Below are 6,931 nucleotides of genomic sequence, written 5' to 3' on the forward strand. Positions count from 1 at the left end.
AAGGGAGATTAACTCTCCACCGGTCACCCATCATGTTGCGGTGGTGGAGGAACAATGCGACAATTCTTCCTCTATTTTGAGGACTATGTCCGGATTCCTGAACTCTCCGAGCCGGATACCCGCTTACGGGAGGACATTACCCAAGCCCTGAACCTAGAATCAGGCAGCGGGCCAAACTTATCGGGCAACACTCCGGAATCCGAACTTCCAAGATTGGAAACTCCTCGGCCCCTCGGTCTCAGATCGGGTAGGGCTTTGGACTCAAATCCACCCACCCACCCAGACATAAACGCTCTTTCCCACATCAGGCAAGAGCCCCATGAAACAGTACATCATTATTGGGCCAGATTCCTCCTTGTGATGAACAAGGTTAAGGACTGTCTCGAGGAAGATGCAGTCTCACTTTTCTGCAATAATTGCACGGACAAGGGAATCCTTAACGCCTTAAGTCGCCGTGACATATCATGCTTCGCTGACTTGGCGTCCATAGTATGAAAGTACTGTGCGATGGAAAGCGCCTGGAAAACCGAAACGAAATTTTGGGATAATCCGGCTCCGAATATACACCCAGTCCAAAGTAAAAGGGTGCACTATCATAAGACGCCCGAGCTAGTTGCAAAGAAACAAAAACCCTCTACAGGGCATGGAACCGTACTGGAGGGATGGCTTAACGGACCCTGCAAAATTCACAACACAACGGATACAATACCAACACACAGCCTTAGAGCATGTTGGCGGCAGGTGGCCAAAAGTGGTGAGGATCTTCTTATCCCAAATGCCACAGAGCACCATCCCGTGGATAACAATACGGTGTTAACAGTCTTTGAGACCTTTGCGTCAAATAATAGGCACAAGCGAACACTCCGCAGCATGGCCGAAATCTGCCATGTAGCAGCAATAAATCCATGGAGTGACACGGCTATTACCTTCAATGCCAGTGACGAACCTAAATTCCGAACAGCCCGAGCACCAGCTGCACTGGTCCTCAGTCCAATTGTGGACGGCTTTCGACTCACCAAAGTACTCATGGACGGCGGCATCGGATTAAACCTTATCTATGCGGAAACTCTTCAAAAAATGGAAATAGACTGGAACCGCATTGAGCAAAGTAGCACAACCTTCAGGGGAATCATACCCATTCGGGAGGCACGATGCGCTGGGAAAATCACACTAGATGTGGTATTCGGTACGCCAGAGAATTACAGGTCCAAAGAAATTACATTTCAAGTGGCCTCGTTCAGCAGTGGATACCACACCCTTTTAGGACGTGAGGCGTTCACGATCTTCCAAGCCGTACCCCATTACGGGTACATGAAGCTCAAAATGCCCGGGCCCAATGGAATCATCACCCTCGCTAGTGATCCGGACACAACACTTTGAGCCAAAAACAAAACAGCCGCACTGGCCCTCGAGGCATTATCCGAAGCCCTCTCGGCCGAGGAGCTAACCACGCTACGCTCCACAATGGACAAGGACGACGTGATACTCGATAAGAGATCCAAGTCCACCTCTTTTAAACCAGCGGATGAAATAGTAAAATTCCAAGTCCACCCAACGGACCCTACGAAAACAGCCTCCATCGAGGCATAGTTAAAACCCGTCGTGGACGCCACACTATGAGAGTTCCTGCACGAGAATTGGGACATATTCGCCTGGCACCCCTCAGACATGCCAGGAATCCCACGCAGGCTGGCCGAGCATAGCCTCAATATCCTAAAGGGATTCAAGCCGGTCAAGCAAGCTCTTCGGCGTTTCTCCGAACCTAAGAGACATGCCATGGGAGCGGAACTAGCCAAGTTATTGGAGGCCGGATTCATCAGAGAGATAAAACACCCGGACTGGCTAGCAAACCTGGTGATGGTACCAAAGAAGGATAAATCCTAGAGCCTTTGTGTCGATTTCAAGGACCTCAATAAAGCTTTCCCAAAGGATCCCTTCCCCCTCCCCCGCATCGACCAAATTATCGATGCTACCGCAGGACACAAGTCATTGTGTTTCCTCGACACATACTCCGGTTACCACCAAATCAAGATGGTGGAGTCCGACCAAGCCGCAATGGCATTCATCATACCATACGGTCCCTTCTGTTTCAACACAATGCCTTTTGGGCTCAAAAACGCCGGTGCAACATATCAGCGCATGATTCAGACATATCTGGAGAAACAAATCGGCAAAACAGTAGAGGCATACGTAGACGATGTGGTCGTCAAAACCAAACACGTCGACTCTTTGATAGACGACTTGAGGCTCACATTCGACAACCTCCGAACATATGACATTAAGCTCAATTCAAAAAAATGTGTTTTCGGCGTACCAGCCGGAAAGCTCCTGGGTTTCACTGTCTCCAGTAGAGGTATTGAAGCTAATCCGGCCAAAGTCCGAGCTTTATCACAGTTGGCTACCCCAACAGACCTCAAACAAATCCAGAAGTTAACAAGATGTGTGGCGGCTCTAAGCCACTTTATCTCCCGCTTAGGAGAAAAGGCTTTACCCCTTTATCGCCTCCTTCGGCGCACCGAACACTTTGAGTGGACGGACGCTGCCACAGCTAGATTGGAAGAAATAAAGGCCATTTTGGCAACCAACCCAATCCTGGCCGCGCCAAACATCGGCGAACCAATGCTGTTGTACATTGCGGCAACTCATCAAGTTGTAAGCGCAGTGCTCGTCGTCGAATGAGAAGCTGACGGACATAAATTCCCTCTTCAAAAGCCGGCATACTATGTATCCACTGTCCTCACCCCATGCAAATCGCGGTACCTACATTATCAAAAGATAGCCTACGTGGTATTCATGGCATCCCGGAAGTTGCGACACTACTTTCAAGAGTGTTCGATTACAGTAGCCTCGGAAGTGCCACTTAATGATATTATAAACAACCACGACGCTACGGGCCGGATTGCCAAATGGGCTATTGAGCTCTTCCCGTTTGACATGACATACAAACCTCGACGAGCCATTAAGTCACAAGTATTGGCCGACTTTGTCATCGAATGGACGGAGGCCGAACTCCCTAAAGAGTACGGCACATACTCCAATTGGATCATGCACTTCGACGGTTCTAAAATGCTTGCTGGTCTAGTGGCTGGCATCGTACTGACATCCCCAACCGGAGATATCGTTCAGTACGTACTACAAATATTGTACACAGACTCCAACAACGCGGCCGAATACGAAGCTTTGTTGCATGGTCTTTAGATGGCAGTCTCCATGGGCATTCAACGCCTGGAGGTGCGCGGGGATTCAAACCTTGCAATATCCCAAATAAATGGAGACTTTGACGCCAAGGATCCGAAAATTGCGGCCTACTAAAACGCCATCCTAAAAATGTCAGCTCGGTTCGAGGGCTTGAATTTCACCATGTGGCTCGGGAAAACAATCAGGCGGCGGATATCCTCGCCCGCATCGGCGTAAAACGCGATGCGGTCCCCCCCAACATCTTTCTGGAAAGGCCGTTCAAGCTATCCATAGTATGGGAAGGGGACACCGGTAACCATAGTCCGGACCCGGCCAAAATGCCCGATACCGAACACTCTGACACAATCGGAGGCTCCGCCACCGAAATCACACCTTCAGCCCACGTAATAATGGCCATTATAGCCCCGTGGACAGAACCATTCCTGGCCTACCTAACTAGGCAGGAACTTCCGGAGGACCAAAATGAGGCACGCTGCATAGTGCGGCGAGCTAAGCACTACCGGAGTCCTTCAAAGGTGCATCTCCAAAGAGGAAGGGCGGAACCTTTTGGCAGAAATCCACGCCGGACTCGGCGGTCACCACGCTACAGCCCGGGCTCTTGTACGCAAGGCCTTTCGTACATGATTCTATTGGCCAACGGCCCGGGCAGATGCATAGGACTTGGTCCAACGTTGCGCTGGTTGCCAACTCTTTGCAAATCAAAGCCACATGCCACCCACCGCCCTCCAAACAATCCCCATCACGTGGCCCTTCGCGGTCTGGGGGCTTGACATGGTTGGACCCCTTAAAGGGGGAACCCACAAGAAAAAATACTTACTGGTCATGGTGGATAAATTCACCAAATGGATAGAGGCCAAACCTGTTAAAACAGCCGAATCCGGACCAGTGATAGACTTCATATCTGGGGTCGTACACCGTTATGGCGTCCCCCACAGCATCATCACTGAGAAGGGCACAAACTTCACAGCCGATGAGGTAAAACTCTGGTGCAGCAAAATGGGCATCAAGCTCGACTATGCTTCAGTCTATCACCCACAAACCAACGGCCAAGTCAAGCGAGCAAACGGTCTTATAATGAGTGGCATTAAACCCAGATTAGTGCGTTCCTTAACGGAGTCTAACACGCACTGGGTAGAGGAGCTCGACTTCGTACTCTGGGGATGCAGACCACGTCGAATCGTAGTACCGAATACACACCCTTCTTTATGGTGTACGGCGCAGAGGCAGTCTTGCCCTTGTGACATAATTCATGACTCACCTCGAGTGCGCATGTACGAAGAAAGAGAAGCCGAGCTCGATCGGCAGGACAGTCTGGACATCCTGGAGGAGGAGCGCGACGTAGCCAAAGCCCGTTCCGCATTTTATCAGCAACAGGCTCGCAGATACAAAAGCAGAGAAGTACGGGCCAAAACTTATAACGTTGGCGAATTAGTTCTACGCCTGCCGGATAAGAAAAAGAACAAGCTCGAGCCCAAATGGGAAGGTCCCTTCATTGTTGACCAAGTTCTGACCGGTGGAGCGTACCGACTGCGGGATGCATCGACTAGTCGACTCGAGCCGAACCCATGGAACGCAGCCAGGCTCCGAAGATTCTATGCCTAGCGCCGGACCCTGTGTTCGTCCCCTCCCTTTGTCCATGTTTTGCATATACATTATCTATCTTGTTTTTCTTTCTTCCTTTCTTTTATTATTTCTCTAGGCCTTTAAGGGCCAACTTGTGCCTCGCTTGCACATTATAGATGCGCTAGCCGCGCTCATAATACCTGGGGGCTTCTTTCACAGAAGCTTAATTATTTATCTAGGCCTCAGGCCCCGAACATGTGTCACGCTTCCGCATGTACCTTTTTTCGCCATTATATGCATCACTATGACATAATTTCTGGCCAAGCTGGGTTGCCTGGCTCTTGTATTTATGCCCTACGTTCCCGTTAATTCGGCTAGGGCATAAGGGGAGCACCTCTGCGATTGTTATTGCCGGGTCAGCCGGATGTGTACCTCAGACTGGGTGAAGCCAAAAGCTAGCATTCTTAAGGGAATATTCGGTCGGTGAAGAAAAGATGATTTTTATTTATTGTCCATATCTGCCCCCAGATGTTTTTCCTGCATTTCCTATCGCAGTCCGGACATGCACTTTAGGGCATGCTTACCCAGGGAAAGGAACCCTTAACGGAACTATTCTCCCTGGAAGATGTTTCTTACTACCCATGTAATATAACATAACTAGTTGGGCACTTGTCTGTTCAAGCACTAATGACCCCTACGCCTGGTCTCCACGCATACCCCAGTTCTTATATAACTGAGCAGGTATTCGGATACACTCCAGACTATCGGGTCCCGAGGTTGAAGCGAAAAGGTCTGCCAAGACAAATGATCTACAATCTGGCTAGAAGGCATTATACATGTCACTTCCATTACATAGTCATGCAGACTGACTAAATTCCTCTTCTATACCATCCAATAGGCGGTCTAGCTTAAAATCATGTTGGGAATACTTTGCGGCTAATTCTACTTGCTCATAAACTAAGCTAACGGGGATCTCTTTTCCGTCGGAATCCATAGGTCCGACCTCGGCCATGTGATTTGGGTCTGCCTTGGTATACCGTGTCTTCACCATGGCCCAGGCTTCTCTGGCACCCTGTCGGCAGGCTGATATCTTCCATAATCGGAAGCGCCGCCGTGTTTGTAACACCCTCGATGCGACTATACCTCCCATGTGTCGAGGCACGACTTAGAGGCATAATCGCATTGAAGGCATATGTCGCAAGTTAGGCAATCTTCACAACATCCCATGTAATATGAATAATAAAGGGGAGAAAACATAGTTGGCTTACACTTGCCACGTCAATCAAGTACATAAATAACATTACATCATCCAAACACTCATGGCCCGACTATGGCACCAAAATAAAGAGAACCCAACATGCGACACAGTCCCAATCACCCCCAACTGGGCACCACTACTGATCATCGGGAAAGGAAACATAGTAACATTAAGAGTCTTCGTCGAACTCCCACTTGAGCTCATATGTGTCTGCTGGAGCGGAATCATCAGGCCCTGCATCTGGTGTAATAGTAATCTGTGAGCCACAGGGACTCAACAATCTCGCACCCTCGCGATCAAGACTATTTAAGATTATAGGTATGGCAAGGTAAGAATATGTGGAGCTGCAGCAAGCGACTAGCAAGTATGGTGGCTTACTTATTCGAAAAAGAGAGCGAGAAGAGGAGGCAAAGCGCGAGCGAGAAACTAGAGAACAACCTGGGCAAACATTACTCCAACACCATGTCCACTTCCCGGACTCCGCCGAGAAGAGGCCATCACGGTAACACACTCAGTTGATTCATTTTAATTAATTAAGGTTCAAGTTATCTACAACCGGACATTAACAAATTCCCATCTGCCGATAACCGCGGGCACGGCTTTCGAAAGTTCAAATCCCTGCAGGGGAGCCCCAACTTAGCCCATGACAAGCTCTCACGGTCAAAGAAGGAATAGACCTGCTCCCAAGAGGTTCCGATCAGACTCGGTATCTCGGTTCTTCAAGACACTTCGACAGGTTAAAACAAGACTAGCAACACCGCCCGAATGTGCCGACAAATCCCGATAGGAGCTGCACATATCTCTTTCTCAAGGCACACTCAGATTGTCCTAGGTACGGGTAGGCCAGCCCAGAGTTGCCCCTGGTGGCCACTGGTAGCTGACAGGTGGACCAACACTCAGAGGAGCACTGGC

Source organism: Triticum dicoccoides, chromosome 6A (genome assembly GCF_002162155.2).
Source record: "Triticum dicoccoides isolate Atlit2015 ecotype Zavitan chromosome 6A, WEW_v2.0, whole genome shotgun sequence".
In the NCBI taxonomy this organism is placed as follows: Eukaryota; Viridiplantae; Streptophyta; class Magnoliopsida; order Poales; family Poaceae; genus Triticum; species Triticum dicoccoides.